Raw genomic sequence first — 16,887 nt, 5'->3', positions numbered from 1 at the left:
GATTATGATATAATAAATGATATCTTACAAATACTGTTGGCCAGGCAGCAATTCATAGTAAGGTTGTCATCACCTATGCAAGACAGCATGGGCTGGGCTTGGTGGCTCACGCCTGTAATCCTATCACTTTGGTTGGCTGAGTCAGGAGAATTGCTTGAGCTCAGGAGTTCAAGACCAGCCTGAAAAATGTAGTGAGACCTAATTTCTATTTTAAAAATATCAAAATAATTAGCCAGACTTGGTGGCGCACACCTGTATTTCTAGCTGCTTAGGAAACTGCATTGGGAGGATCATTTGAGCCTGGGAGATTGAGGCTGCAGTGAGCTGTGATTGCACCACTATGCTCTAGTCTGGGAGACAGAGCAAGACCCTACCTCAAAATAAACAAACAAATAAAATACAAATAGAAAGCAAGAACATAAAAAACTGCAGCATGCTGTATTGGAGGTGTCCTATAATTAGTTTGGTGGCAGCTACATGGTTATATACATAAATAAGGCATCAATGGTGTGGGAATAAAGTGAAGTAGTAAAGTAAGTGTAGCTGATAATATTCTCGAAGAGGGAGAAAAAAATCTAGATAGCTGTGCATAATGCAAAACTCAATTGAAGACCAACATCAAAGTCTTTTGGTATTTTAAGAATTCTTCTATAAAAACTACATTGTCAACATTTTTGATGGTACAAAGGATGATAGTGTGGAATAACATTGATTGTAAGACTTAGTCAAATAAGTGATTTGAACATCAGATTCTGAATTTGAAAAAAATACTAGGTATACCTTTAACAATTTACTTTGCTCATATTTTTATGTTGAGTAAGAATGATACATTATGAAATTTATATATGATTAATTCTAAAAAATCTTTTTCAGTAAAAAGTCTATGTGATGAGAAAGTTTTGTATCATAGTTAATTCGCATAATTTTTCTTAGTACATAAAATGACAGTACACCTTAAAATCAATGGTCTCTTAGATTGATCAAATATAGTATCTATAATGGGAGGCATGGCTGCCCACGTATGTGAGTGTCGGTGGGGAGTGGTGAAAATAATGTAAATTCTCATCTTCTCTAGAAGGAAGTTAATATAGATTGCCTAAACGTGAAAACTCAACAGTATAAGTGTACTATTGTATTAGTTCGCTTGGGCTTTCAAAACAAAATGCCACAGACTGGGTGGCTTAAAGAACAGAAATTTATTTTCTCACAATTCTGGAAGCTAGAAGTTCACGATGAAGTTGTCAGTAGTTATTATTCATTTTTAATAGCAAGTATGTATATTACAGGAAAGAGTCAAGAGAGGGGAAATTGACCATGATAAGATTGACTCCTCATCTTGAGAGGCAAATGGAGACTGGAGTATATGGAGTGGCTGGTTCTAGGAGACCCGGTATAAGAAGGTCTGGATGCCCAGGAGACAGATGTGGGACATGGGCTCTTAGAAGGTCTTTTGGAGATTGCTTCTATTTCTCAGTGAGATAATATGGAAAGTCATCCACCGAGGATGAAGACCAGGAAGAGATACTGGGAATTTGAGGAGAAGGAAAAATTGTGAAATAGTCATTTAGGAGAGAGAGTGAATTGACTGAGAGAGGCTGTAGGACTGATATGGGCACACTGAAGTTTAGCAGTCATGAATCTGAAGTAAAGCAGGCCAGCATGTGGCAGTTGATCCCAGGCCAGAGACGAGGGATGTAGAATGAGGAAAGGAAAGCATCTAGAATAGTTCCCAAATTTGTGTCCTGAGCAACAGGTAGAACTGGTGCCAGGGGATGTAAGTGGAGACACAAGTATAGATTAGGGAGTAGAAATGGTATGAATTGAGTTTTTAGGATGTTAACTAAAAAGTGCCTGTAGGATATCCAAGCGGTCTAGTATTCAGAATTTTAGGTTTGGTGAGATAAATTCACATCACCGACACATATAAACATGAATTGAATGCAGTTGGCCAGGTAGGATGTTTAAAATAAGCCTCATTGTAGTGTTTGCTGGGTGTAAGATGCCTGTGGGGGTGCTGAGTTATTAATGAGCATAGCATGAGAGTTATTCAGAAGTGGGGAAGCAAAGGGGTTTTTGCAGCATGAGAGGCAAACAGAGCTGAAGAGCTATACCCAATTGTTTGACTGAGGGTCATGGAGCGTTTGAGTCCACTGGTCCAACAGCTCCTCTGTATTGGTGTTGCTTTAATTTCCTTAACACCTATTACCATTTTACTTAAATACAAACCTATTTTAATTTATTTTGAAATCCTTTTTGAGTCAGATGTCAATTGAACAAATACCTAACTGAATATTGTATTCTTCCAGCTTTCCCTGTACACAGAAATATTTCTGTCACATAGAAGGTAGTTAACACATATGTGCCAACTGATTTATTGAAAGTACAAACAAAAATGTTTTTATCAAATTTGTTATGTTAAAAATCTATGATGTTATTATAATTGTATTTTGAAAGAAAATGCCTGTTTTTGAATATTTTTTCATAGATGTTAAAAACCTGATCCATAAATACACCATTTCCTTTAAGTTTCTCAGATTTTAACATCTACTTTCAGCTCAATTTTTAAACAGATCAAAATTGGAATAAATGACAATTAGAACAGGATCCAATTCATATGTACTTCTCTGGTTTAATAATAGGAACATTTTATGATATCTAACAGATTTATACAATAGAATTTAATGGTGCATCACATACATGATAAAACTGAAATATTGAAATGTTTTATAGTTAAATTATCTAGAAAACAATTATAGAAACCAATAGTGTCAAGAAAATGTTTAGGGAATAAATTAAAGCATTTGATCATATGCATTAAAGCATTGGGCATAGTCATATCAGAGGAAAGAATGTTTTAAAGGGAACCATGTTAATACATTTTTAATAATATTTTATAAGTATATAGTATTATGAAGTTAATCAGATCAACTTCATATGATAGTGCATTTTACATATTATTATTGAATCATATTCAAATTTAATGCTTTGTAATTGTATAAAACAGAACTGTCATTTTTAATTTTATAATATGCTAATAGTTAAATAATTTAGTATAAAAATTAATGTACCACTTTGATAATATACCAGGATTTATAGAAAATTATTTTATTTTATCTTTTATTCCCAAATCCCTGAAATAGGTGTCAGTATGTGAAACTCAATTTATATTTTCTCTTATAAAGATTATTCTCGAGTGAATTTGAATACAATACTTTTGAGGATCTAATAAAAATTTCAACTTTGAAAATGAAAATGAGTGTATTGAAACATGATTTTCTGATCAATATGTGCGCTTATATTTTTGTGCTCTCTTGAGAGAGGGCTTTTTTCAACCCCAGGTTAGGTCATGTACAATGAGCAGTACTGGGATGGATTCAAATCCTTGCTTACTTATTTTGTGTTTGCTTGTGTATGTCTGTGTGTGCGCAGTTATGGTTAACACAACTTCACATAATCTTATGTATTTACATTTACTATTTCACTATCATTAGACAGAGATAACCCTTGCTGTATTTTATATACATCTTATTTTTCCTCCTACTCCCAATTCGTCACTTTGTATTACAGACTCTGTGTGTAATTACTTGGAGGATTCTTTCCTTTACATCTGTACATGGATGCAACTAATCATCTAGTAAAATTTTGGTTATCTGTATACTCAAATAGCTTTACCTTAAGAAGGCAGAATGTGTAGCAATTCTGAGCGCAAACTTTGCAGTTAGGGTTTACTCTGCCATTTTCCAGCTGTGTGATAAACTCTCTAAGTCTTAATTTCTCCTCTGTGATATAGGGATAACAATACAAATAGGAAAATCTACATCATAGGGTTATCATAAATATAAAATGAAATAACATAGGTAACACATTGAGCAACATGCTTTGCTTATGGTAAGTGGTTACTATACTGCCATTATTTTAATTAAGTTCAACTGGACTAACATTCACTTGGATGTTGTAGTGGACACCAATTGGAGTGTCTTTTTAGAACAGTATGATCTCCCTCTTTCTGAGAAAGGTGGGGATAGTCAGATGTACATAGTAATATGGCCTCTTTGATCAGAGTCAACAGGTCTAGGAGTAGAACCTGACCCTAACCATGCCAGTCAAGGTCCTTCTCTAGAAGTTTTCTTTTTTCTTTTCTTTTCTTTTTTCTTTTTCTTTGTTTTCTTTCTTTCTTTTGAGATGGATTCTCACTCTTGTTGCCCAGGCTGGAGTACAATGACTCAATCCCAGCTCTCTGCAACATTGCCTCCCAGGTTCAAGCATTTTTCTTGCCTCAGGCTCCCGAGTAGCTGGGATTACAGGCATGTGCCACCATGCCTGGCTAATTTTGTATTTTTTAGTAGAGATGGGGTTTCTCCATGTTGTTCAGGTTGGTCTTGAACTCCCGACCTCAGGTGATCCGCCCGCCTCAGCCTCTCTAAGTGCTGAGATTACAAGGGTGAGCCACTGCATCCAGCCTAGAAGTTTTCAGACTAGAAATGGAGAAAGAGCTTTATTGAATCTCAGAGGGTGGAGCTAAAATATGTCACACTTAAACACTATAGGGAGCTTGTATAGTAGCATGTGAAGGGCTCAGAGAGAGAATATGGTTAAAGGCAGAAAGAAGCATTGCTTCAGTCTTTCATCCTGTGTTTATTAAGCACCTCTTTTCTAGATATAGCTATAGGCACTGAGGACACAACGGTGAGCAGCACCAGACAAGAGTCCTGTTTCTGGGGTTCATCAGCTGGTGTTGGAGATCAGTGTTACGGAATAAACACAACCAAGAGTGACTGACTGCACAGTAAGTGCTGTGAAGGGAGCGATAAAAGTCCATGACATCTTCTACAGAAGAAAGCAGATGTAGCCTAGGGAGTCAGAGAAGTCTTCTGGGAGTAAGTCACACTGGAGCTGATAGAAAGAATCAGAAGTAGCTATCTAGGTAAAGATGGAGAGAAAGGTGAATCAGGTATGGGGGAGAAACATGGAGAAAGAATCCAGGCATTGGCTGGGTGTAGTGGTTCATGCCTGTAATCCCAGCACTTTGGGAGGCCAACGCGGGAGGATCACCTGAGGTCAGGAGTTTGACACCAGCCTGGCCAATATGGTGAAACCCCGTCTCTACTAAAAATACAAAAATTAGCCAGGCATGGTGGCGGACACCTCTGATCCCAGCTACTCGGGAAGCTGAGGCAGGAGAATCACTTGAACCCGGGAGACTGAGGTTGCAGTGAGCCGAGATCATGCCATTACACTCCAGCCTGGACAGCAAGAGTGAAACTCCGTCTCCAAAAAAAATTAAAAAATTAAAAAAAGAAAGGCAGGGAGGAACACGTAGCCTTTAAGAAACTGAAAAGAAAAGTTAAGTGTGGAATGGAGGTTCAGAAAATAGGCTCTGGATTCAAATTATGTGGCTTCAAACAGAGACCTACTAATAATTAGCTGTGGCTCTTTGGGTAAATTGTTTAAACACACTCTGCATCAGTTTCCTCAACTGCTTAAGGGGATGACATAGCAATCTCAACGTGGGCTGTGAGGACTGAGTTAAATATTATATTAAGAGCAGTCAGCACAATGTGTTCAGCATGCATTAAGTGTTCAATGTCTACGGACAGTCTCTGACTTATGCTGGTTCAACTTACTATTTTTCAACTAGATGGTGAGAAAGCAATAAACATTCAGTAGAAACTGTATTTTCCGTATCCATACAACCATTCCGTTTTTCACTTTCAACACAGTATTCAATAAATTACATGAGACAGTCAATAATTTATTGTAAAATAACCTGTGTGTTAGATGATTTTGCCCAACTATGGGCTAGTGTAAGTGCTCTGAGCACATTTAAGGTAGGCTAGTCTATGACGTTCAGTAGGTTAGATGTATTAAATGCATTTTTGGCTTACAATATTTTCATCTTATGATGTGTTTATCGGGATGTAATCCCGTTGTAAGTAAAGGAGCATCTGTATCTGCTATCATAGAGGGTAAGAGTGCTGGAAAAGTAGGCTGAGAAGTAGCCGAGTGCATGAGAGCTTATCAGATTTCCATTTTGGAAAGATCACCACGTCTGCAAAGTAGAAAAAAGATTTGACAGAGACAAGATTAGATAGAGAAGCCAGTTAGGAGGCAATGGCCATGCTACAAGGCTAGGTAACGGTAGCTTGGATGCGGATGATGACAGTGGAGAGGACAGATTTTAAAGTGTTTGGGAAGTGAAATCTGTAGGACTTGGAGACAAACTGGAAGTAGAATGTAACGGAGAGGAAGGTGTCAGGAGAAGCAGGAAAGCTCTAAGAGGTGAAGGAAGAGGTGAAAGGTCAGGAAATGCAAGTACAAACAATTATAATTCAGGATAATAAGTCTTACTGAGGAAATGGGAGCAAATTGCTATGAGAACCCAGGAGAGAGTATGTTTGTAAACAGTCTGAGGGTCCCTGGGTATTTCCTTTACAGATTTTGGGAAATTGCTGGTTTTTTGAACTCACTGTCAAAATAGACCAAAAATAATGTTGAGATTATGTTCTTTCGCTTTTCTCCAAAAAATCAGGTGGTGACTCACTGAAAGCACAACATTTCTATATCTGAGTGCTTTATCTTTATGCTTCATTATTTTGTCAAAACTCTGAGGCCACCATCCTTAGCAAACTAACACAGGAACAGAAAAACAAACACTGCATATTCTCACTTACAAATCAGAGCTAAATGATGAGAATAAATGAACACAAAGAAGGGAACAACCAATGCTGGGGCTGACTTGGAGGTGGAGGGCAGGAGGAGGGAGAGAATCAGAAAAAATAACTGTTGGGTACTAGGCTTAGTACCTGTGTGATGAAATAATCAGTACAACAAATACCTGTGACATGAGTTTACCTATATCACAAACCTGCACATGTACCCCTGAACCTAAAATAAAAGTTAAAATAACAACAACAACTCTTCTGCACTTCACTATACAATATTCAATGCTGATTTTCAGATACAAAACTATAATTAGGAAAAGCAAGCATTTCTGATAGACAGTGCAGACAACAGATATTGGACCCTTAATGGATCTTACCAAGCAGATAGTTATTCTGTCTTCCCTGAGGGAAGTAAGCAGAGGGGTGGAGTGGGGGCAGTGTTCACTCCATGCTCTGTTCCTTCTGTGAGAGAAGAATTTCCTCTAGGGCAGTGGCCCCCAACCTCTTTGGCACCAGGGGCTGGTTTTGTGGAAGACAATTTTTTTTCCACGGACCAGATGGTGGAGGGAGATGATTTGGGAATGATTCAAGTGCATTACATTCGTTGTGCATTTTATTCCTGTTATTGTTCCATTGTAATATATAATGAAATAATTATACAACTCACCATAATGTAGAACCAGTGGGAGCTCTGAGCTTGTTTTCCTGCAACTAGATGGTCTCATCTGGGGCTGATGGAAGACAGTGACAGACCATTAGGCATTGGATTCTCATAAGGAGCGTGCAACCGAGATCCCGTGCGTGCACAGTTCACAATAGGGTTTGTGCTCCTATGAGAATCTAATGCTGCTGCTGATCTGATGGGAGGCGGAGCTTAGGTGGGAATGCAAGTGATGGGGAGCAGCTGTAAATACAGATGAAGCTTTGCTTTGCTCACCTGCTGCTCACCTCCCTCTGTGCAGCCCGGCTCCTGCTGTACCATCCATGGTTAGAGGCTGAGGATCCCTGCTCTAGGGAATCTAGAGGCAAACGTACAAGCATGTCCCCCACAGCAGGATGATGCAGCAAGTTAACACTAAAGAATTGAATGAAGTTTCTTCTGAATGTGTGAGAGCTATACTTCATTTTTCATAAAACAACAAAAGAAATTAGGCAAAAAATACTTTCTTATTTAATAATTTGGAGTTTATGCAAACAAAAAAATAAATAATGCAAGTTTTAAAAATGCTAATAAAATTTGTATTTCTGAAAATTCATTCAAAAATATATATCATTGTTTGACAAAGAATAGCTGTAATAATAAACAGTAGTTTTACTAAAATGATAAAATTCACTGGAGGATATAAAAAAGAGGCAGCAATATTACACAATCTTTAGTTAGGAAACTGAAAAAAAAATTAAATAAAAACTCAAACCACGAAATCCCTAGCTAATGTTGACTATCCAAACACCTAGTTCTATTTTTTAAATGCAGTTTTGTCTGTCTGTCTGTTTTGCTTTATATCGTGATTTAAGATGTCAATTCTTAAAGAAATTATTCTCTAAAACTTTAGAATTTCAAAATTCTCATTCATATTGATGCCATGAGGTTCTACCATGAAAGTGAATTTTGATCATCCTAGTGTTCACTTACTAATAAGTGTTTATATTATATGTGTGTGTGTATATATATATACACACATATATATATAAATGCAGTATGGTATGAGTTTTCTCTTAATGCCTTAACAAGTAGCCACAAACATTGTGGCTTAAAATAAATGTATCTCACAGTTCTGTAGTTTAGAAGGCTGACATGGGTGTCACTGGACTAAAACCAACATGTCAGTCTAGCTGCATTCCATGTGGGAGGTTCTGGGGCAGAATCTACTTCCAGGCTCATTCGATTTCTTAGCAGGATTCAGTTCCATGCAGTTGTAGGACTGAAGTTACCACTTCCTTGCTGGCTTTTGGCCAGGCATCCTTAGGCTTCTAGAGACTATGCGAATTACCTGCTATACTTCTCTGTGCCCCCACCTTCTGCCTCATCTTTCTTGTTTCCTAGCCCACATTTCTTTGACTTCATCTGGAAAGAGTCCTCTACTTTTAAAGGCTTGTTTATTAGATCAGGTGTATCTGGATAATCCAGATGATAATAATCTTTCTATATTAAGGTCCATGACCTTAATTACATCTGTAAAGTCCCTTTGCCAAGTAACAATGTTACATATTCACAGGTTCTGGGGATTCCAGCATGGAAATCTTGGGGAGGGGGTATTTTCCTACGTACCACAAGGATATATTCCCAAATAGTTATTTGTTTGAATCTTTGGAGTATTCATAGAGTCTAAAAAGTTTTTAAATAAACTAGTAAAAAATTAAAAAAAATACATAACATGTGTGCTGCATTTTCATAAGGAAATTTGTAAATCGTACTTATATTAGCTAACATTGTTTTATTTCTTAAATTATCATCAAATTATACATGTTTGGTAACTCCCTTTGAAGTAAATGAGCAACATTTATTCTCTATAAAACTTCCATTTTAACTAGGCACATTAGATATCATTAGTACAAATTCATTATAAATTGCATTCCAGATTTCATACAGGGTTTATTTACCCAGATCTTGTTATATATGAAAAGTTAACTAAGATAATATTAATATTAGTTTTAGTAAATGCCCTGCAGTTAACGAGAATCTACTTAATATGAGAAGCAATTCTTGCTTTCTTTTGTAATATTCACAATGGATGAATATCTAATCCATGTTTAGTTTATACTTATTAATCTAACCATTCTACATTTATTTTCATTCTAATGATATATGTAAATTCAAAAACATAATTTAAGGTAGATGGATTTTAAATTTCAAACTTTGGTACTTAATGTCATTAATTATGCTGAAAGGTACATGAATTCTCTATAATTACCTGGCTTATCACTATTTTAATGTAACATCCTCTTTTAAAAATGTAATTTTGGTTTTTTGGCATTAGTCTTTGATTCATATTTTATCCCAGCGCTGCAGTCTTGGATATCTGCAGAGATGGATCTATTCCTAACAAGGTTTTTGTTTGTTTGTTTGTTTTGGAACTTGGTAATGATTATAATACTGATGGCAATTCCTGTCACTCTTATTAGGCTATAGCTTTTCAAGGCAGAGTGGTGCTCCCTGATCCTTCTTAAGCCCCTGTTTAAATGTAAATTAGAGGAGACCAATTTACATTACCTATTCCAGGCATCCATATGCAATACCAGATTGCAAAAGGAAATATTTGTAAGGAGATATCCCTATATTTATCTTATGACACTCATCACTATGACACTTTAGTGCTTGAGAAGCCAAACTAGAATAATTTCAATTATCTACCTAAGAAAAAAATAATCCAAAACAGACAGACTTTTGTGTCTTTCAAAGCTGGATTGAGTAAAAGGGAGTGAATTTTAGTGCTTTTGGTCTAATTAGATAGCAGTTTGGTCCAAAGGATTATTTGCATCCTTTCCTGAACTCAAGAGATTAAATGCCCTTAACTGAATTTTGAAAGGCAGAAAGAGACCTTAGATGGTCTCACATCACTTTTTCTAGTTTAGAATTTAATTTGTAAAATGTTCCAGCTCTAGGTAAATGATGGTACAGTATCGTGGGCAGAAGGCAATTGTGAGCAGCATTCAAGGACAGAGGAGAAAGAAAAGCAGCAAGACCCTTCTCCCAGACTGCAGAAGGCAAAAAGTCAGTGAAAATTTAGATTTCACCTTTGAAGACAAAGTACATTTTTCTAAATTTTCATCAAGTTTTCTACTTAACTTTAACTTTGGTGATTTGGTATCCTATTAATTTAGAACTTGACTGGAAATTTTTCTTATCAGCTGAAGTGCAGTTATTATCACCAAACCTCCATCACCTGAAAATAGGCCAGGAGAAGCCAGGAGAACAGAATATGCTCCTTGTTGGTATTTAGTGAATGGGTAAAGTCTCATTGATATCCCTTACACAAGATGTCACCTGAAATCCTTGGATTGAGCCTCATTGCTTTCTCATTTATAATCTATGGAACTTTAACTCTCTGGGCCTAACTGTTTTCAGTGGCAAAACTGGGTCCATATTACCCATTTCACAGATTTATTTTAATGGCTAATGGAGATCATGCTCATGAAGTCTTTTGCTTCTGTTTATTATGTAAGGGTACAGTGATGGAAGATGCTATTAATGCTATCATATTATTTAATTAGATGCTCATAACAAATCTGTGAAACAGGCAAGAAAGGCATTATTATTATCATTTCTTTTAAAGAAATTGAAACTCAGAATTAGTTAGAAGCTTTCTTGTACATGATGAAAGGTCCACAGTGATTTCCACCTCTCCAGGCTGCTTCTCAGCCATGTAGTTTCCCATCTAGATATGAAGGAAGCATAATTTAGAGTATCTTTTTTATTAAAGATATGGAGTCACCTATCATGTACATAACACACTGCTAAGTATGCCAGAGGAAACAGACAGCACAGTTGTTACCCACGCTTCCTGTTAATCAGACATGAGGCCTGTGATACTTGGTTCATGGCCCTTCTTGGCTCAGAAAGTTGACTCAAAAGCATAACCATGGTGTTGAGGTCAGCATTAGTGCTGCTGATAACATATACGCTGTTACATACCAAGGACTTGGTGCTAAAACTGGCTTTATTCTTCATTCTTCTATTCAAAATAATCACTCCTCATTATCCATTATTTTTCCTTTTCTCTCCTCATTGAGTAGACTTTTATTGGTAGATAAGCAGTTAAGCCTGACCTCTCTAGTGGGTAAATGTATTATTTCCTTTATGTATTTATTTTAATGTCTCTGAAAAAGCAAAATGATTAGCCTTGAGAGTGAAAATACAGATGATTTTTTCTGCATCTATCTATTGAAATTAACTAGCATTAGGTCCTTAGTAACAATGTTAATAAGCCATTTGAATTTCTCTTCCTTGACATAGAAATTAAATAGCACTGGTTGAAGAAAACATACATTTTTTTTTTTTCCAAATGTTGGATTATAAAGGGGAAGGTAGATAGAGTAGGATTGGAAAGGCATGATACCTTTCCTTGCCCAATGTAAGGGTCGTGGCTGACACTTCTATAACAAAAGACAGGTTGACAAGAGAAAAGCATAGCAAACTTATTTAATCAAAATTTTATGTGACATAGGAGCCTTCAGCAATGAAGACTCAAAGACGTGAGGAAAACTATTTTTATGCTTAGTTTCAGTGAAGAATAGACAGCTATGTAGAAATGTGATTGGGCAACAGGGTATGATCTAATTGTAATAGACTGAGTGGGAAACCCGGAATAGCCTGCCCAGTTTCTTCTTGGCTGCTCTATGTAGCATTCCTGCCTCCTGGGTACAGGTAGGACCCCTCTGGAAGGAGGGTCTTATGACCTACTATCCGACAAGGTGGGTCACGGAATTTCTTTATGGCCAGCTCCTACACAGAAAAGTAGAGGAAGGTTAGAATAATAGTTTTAGGTTTTATAGCTTGCTTTGGAGAAGAAGAGTTCTAGTTTCTATGACCTGTCTTACGGAATAGGAATTCTGCCTTTTGTGATGTGCTTTAGGTGAGACATAAGGGCAGGAGATCACAGGGCAGGAGAAGGCCAGAGAGAGGTGGCTTCTGAGGCCTTCCAATCTCCTTTGGTTCAAAGTACTCAACATTCCAAAGCATTATACTTTGGGGTATAGTTTTCTGAGCCCCAACGGCAACTTTCTTATAAACTTTTTTTACAACACCAAACAGAGCCAGCATTATCTTTTGAGAGACACAAGGAGATGGCTGACATTCCCTGCAACCTGAGTATGTTGTCTTTGATCATATAACATGCTGACAGATGACTGTTGGTTACAACGATGTAAACATATAGGAACTAAGCAGGTAGATTGAGTTAGATGTTGGTATGTTCGTGTTTTATGTGTGAATGTGTGCCTGTGTGTGTTGTGGGAGTGAGATTAGGTGAATTGGAGTTGCTAGACATTGAGAATGGAAGAAAGAATAAAAGATACAATGGCACACACAAACAGTCTAGATGCTCCAAAACCCTAAGCCCTGATTTTGATCAGAATCCAGTGGAGCACACACTTTGTATGTCTCCTACAGCTTATCATTCTCCCTTTATTCCATTAGCTCTGTTTTAAATCTGTTGGGTAACAAGACAACTCTAGGGAGCTATGTTTTTTCCCCTCCAGTTTCATTTCAATATGAGGTCTGTGTAACTAGAAAACTCTGTTTTGAGGCAAATAGCATGACCCACACCATAAGACTATTTCTGAATGATGGAGAACCAGGTTGGTTATAGCAAATTCCAATAAGCTTCTTTTCTGAGCTTGTTCCTTATAGCTCAGTCTTAAAGTGTTTATCTTGCCATTGGGAAGATGGACTAGTTGTCTTAGGTTTTGTTTTGTTTAACTGAAATTATGCAGGCAAGAGACAGGAAATGGCTAGAATTGCCATTCACCATGTAAATGGGAACAAATAAAATCTTTCCAGATGCACTTCCACAAATTGTTGTTAAAAATCACAGAAGATTGCCCTTATTCTGAATTCTAGAAGTCTATCATATTTTAGAATCCAGAAAATATGATAGAGCATAATGAACTACTTTTCCAAGGTATCTCTATGGAATTTTAGGGTAAATTATTCTCTTGTGATAAACTGGGATCATATATCCAGATTTTAGAATTGGAAGGTGTTTTATAAACCAGCTAATTTAACCACCTTTTAACAGAGATATTAACTGAATCATAGAGAGACCAAAGAGCTTGCCTTATTTTGCATAGGAAGTTAGTGAAAAGTTCTGAATAAGAACAAATTTAAATCTCCAGGAAATCTCACATGTTGGAAAAATCTAGGCATTTTGAGGAAAAAAACATGATAAGAAACTGAAAATTATTGCTAAATGAACTATAGTGAAGATACTCTAATTTGATTCATCTAACAACAGGAACAATTAAACTAATCTTTTCAGACTAAGTGATATGTGGCTTACCGATAATCCAGTTCTTTCAGCTGTAGCTACCCAACATGCCTCTTTCTGGTGAATGTCACCTCACAGCTGAAGCAAGTTTATGGGGCACTGCAGTTCCCCGGGCGCTCTTTGTTCCGTGAGGAACCAGAGAACTTCAGTCTCAGGGACTGTGAATCCACCACCTTTCATCAGTCTGAAATGCATTTTAAATCAATGTCAGGCTGGCTGCAAAATTGATGTCGCCAGCTTCATAGTAACTCCAGCTGTTCCACAGTCCCGGGAGTACCTATCCCAATTACATATGATAAAACATAAGAAATGAGCGAAAACAATAATTTTATGCTAGCTGACTGAGATAAAAGACAAAAAAGACAAAATTATAAAACTGCAGAATCGAAAACAATACTCCTAGCCAAAGCCAATATAGGACAAAAAAAAAAAAAAAAAAAAAAAAACTCCTGGGCATATTATCATGGATGTAAAGAAAATATATATAGATAGAAGTTTTATGTTGCGCTATATACCAAAGTAAAAATATTAAATTTTGGTGTCTTCTCTGGAGAATGTTGAAAATCTTTCTTTTTCTTTTGTCTGGCATTTCTGAAGCTATTTTTCTCACATCTGACTTTGGTTAGCCAGTATTTCAAACATTATTATACTGAAAACGTTATTATATTGAAAACTCAAGTAAAATGATTTTGCCTGTAGGTCTCAGATTCCACTCAGAATTCTTTAATTATTAGTAAAGAAGGTTTGATTTTTGCCATATTGAAACCAGTCTCCTTAATACTTAAAGGATGCAAATATTTTTGGTTTTAATTACGTGCCACTAATGTAGTCATCAGAGTTTGTACACTTTGTTATTCACTATTTCCCTGCTTGGTGATTACCTGACCAGAAGTGGAAAAGTCCTCCATGAGGTAGCGCTTAACACTATTTGCCTGCATGGACAATTTGGCTGAATGTGTTTTTGTTACACTGATCTGAACACAAAGTGATGGCTTGATAATGTCCATTGCTTAATTGGCATCACTTGGAAAGTTGTAGAGAATTTTGGTATGCTGGATGATGCTTTAATCAAAGTAGAGGGGAAGACCAGGTGTGGTGGCTCACACCTGTAATCCCAGCCCTTTGGGAGGCTGAGGCGGGTGGATCACCTGAGATCAGGAGTTCAAGACCAGCCTGGCCAACATGGTAAAATCCCATCTCTACAAAAATAGAAAAATTAGCCCTGTGTGGTGGTGGACGCCTATAGTACCAGCTACTTGGGAGGCTGAGGCAGGAGAATCTTTTGAACCAGAGGTTGCAGTGAGCCAAGATCACACCACTGCACTCCAGCCTGGGCAACAAAGTGAGACTGTGTCAAACAAACAAACAAATTGAGGGGAAAATAAGATGTTTTTTTGTAACCAGACATAAGGGAAAGTAATGAGTAAAAAACTAAGAATAAATAAAAATGTGACTATCTGAAAAAGAAAATGTAAACCAAATTTTCTATCTCTGTCATTTGCTTGGGAGAATTAGGGTGGTGGAGTGGAAAACAGGATTTATTTTTAATATATTGAGAAGCAACAAAGAGCAATGGTTAAACACTCAGATTGTGGAGCCAGAATTTCCGGGCTTGAATCTTATCTTTGACACTTTTCGCTGTGTCAACAATAGCAAACTGCTTAATCTAAGCTAAGTCTCAGTTACTCAGATCTAAAATGGGGCTAATAATAGCATCTACCTCATAGACCCATTGGGAAGACTGCATGAGATAAACTGTGTCTTGATCCCAGTCCAGGGCATGACCCTCTGTAAATGTTAGCTGTTATTATTATTAAATCTCAAGAGTGTGTTGTGGTTATATATGGGAGAGCTCTAAGGAAAACTGTAAAGCCCGACCAAGAGAATATAAAATTAGTTTTGTAGATAAAAGGGATTTGATAAGACAAATAAATGCTGCAATGGCTACAATGTAAACTTGCTGGAAATAGCTTTAAGAGTGTGGGATCGTAACAACCAATTTTAAGTTGGAAGAAAAGTAAGGTTATTATTTTTTAGGTCCAAGTAGAATTGCCTAATCGATTCCATACATGGTGTAAGACTATATGCCTGGCGTCCTTTCCCCAGCTCCATTGTAGGGGAAAGGGTGGGAGATCTAGTAGAAGGTGACTTGGCATACTAAGCAGCACAATCTGTCTAATCATTCTCTCAGGAGATCCTGGTGAGACAAGAAGCTGCAGACATTGCTGGAAAGGGGACGCGAGTTTCCATCCAGTCTTCGTAGGCCAGAAAATCTTGAGGCCAGAGCGATGATTCATCACTAGACTATGCTCGCCCGAAAGGGAAGCCTGTACTTTGGTAGTTAAACTGTTTGGTAGAGACTAAGTGGTAATATACAGGTGCACTTATAGTGGGGTCAAGGGGGCAGGTTCCCCTGTAGGTTGCAGTTTCCATATCATTAAAATTGTTATAATCAAAACTTTGTCACTGCTGAGTTATAAAATTAAAAGCTATCACTTGTTTAAAAAACTACCTAGTCCAAAGTTTGGTAGGTAGTAGTCATAACTACAATTGCTAATTCCTTTCCCTTCACTTATTTTTTCAGTATTTTTTTCCACTATTCTTTTAGATACGTTCTTGCTTATAAATCCAACTGTGACATTTTGTTGAGAGAAGGATGACTTCTCATTCATTTTTCTTGCCTACATAGTTCAGTTGATAACCTATTGCTTTTCCCTTGGCATTGTACATTTCCTTTGTCTACTTTCTTGGTCCTGTGATGAATTGTCCTTTTCAGCTCCCTTCTGTGCTCAATATCTTCTATTTGCTCCTTCAGGTCCATTTACTACCTTCTCTACTCTGCTCTGCTTTAAGGACTCTATCAGTGGCTCCATGCTTTCTGGCTTCTGGATGGGTTTGACTAATGCAGAAAGGCAAAACACTGAATATGAGGAATGTATTTCATCAGCTCCCCTCCTATAGGGTCACCTTGGGCTGGCTGCGTTGGCAAGGTGGTCTTCTCTGTCTCCTTATTAGGGTTAACAACCCGGCTCCACTTCCCATCAGACCTAGTGCTGGCTTCTCACTGTTACTAACCCAAGACCTTAATAAGTAGCTGCCTTTTAAAACCTCCTCTAATTACCCAATTTAAACCATGCTATCTCTTTCCAGCTAAAATCCTGAGACAGCATACTGCCTTTACATTTGGATTCAACCATTCTTGAATGTCATTTTTCTATATTTAAATAAGCATGTATCTT

At 37.1% G+C, this 16,887-nt stretch overlaps 1 long non-coding RNA gene across 1 annotated transcript in view; it reads right to left on the bottom strand.

Moving 5' to 3' along the window:
- Nucleotides 1-7,476, bottom strand: part of LOC135964830 (uncharacterized) — a 44,859-nt gene extending 37,383 nt beyond the window's left edge. Inside the window, exon 1 of the long non-coding RNA XR_010577515.2 lies at nt 7,330-7,476. This is a non-coding gene — a long non-coding RNA (uncharacterized lncRNA). The remainder of the gene's footprint in view (nt 1-7,329) is intronic.
- Nucleotides 7,477-16,887: the final 9,411 nt, after the last annotated feature.

This window comes from Macaca fascicularis, chromosome 1 (assembly GCF_037993035.2).
Source record: "Macaca fascicularis isolate 582-1 chromosome 1, T2T-MFA8v1.1".
NCBI lineage: Eukaryota > Metazoa > Chordata > Mammalia > Primates > Cercopithecidae > Macaca > Macaca fascicularis.
This window is presented reverse-complemented; position numbering and strand designations above follow the sequence as displayed.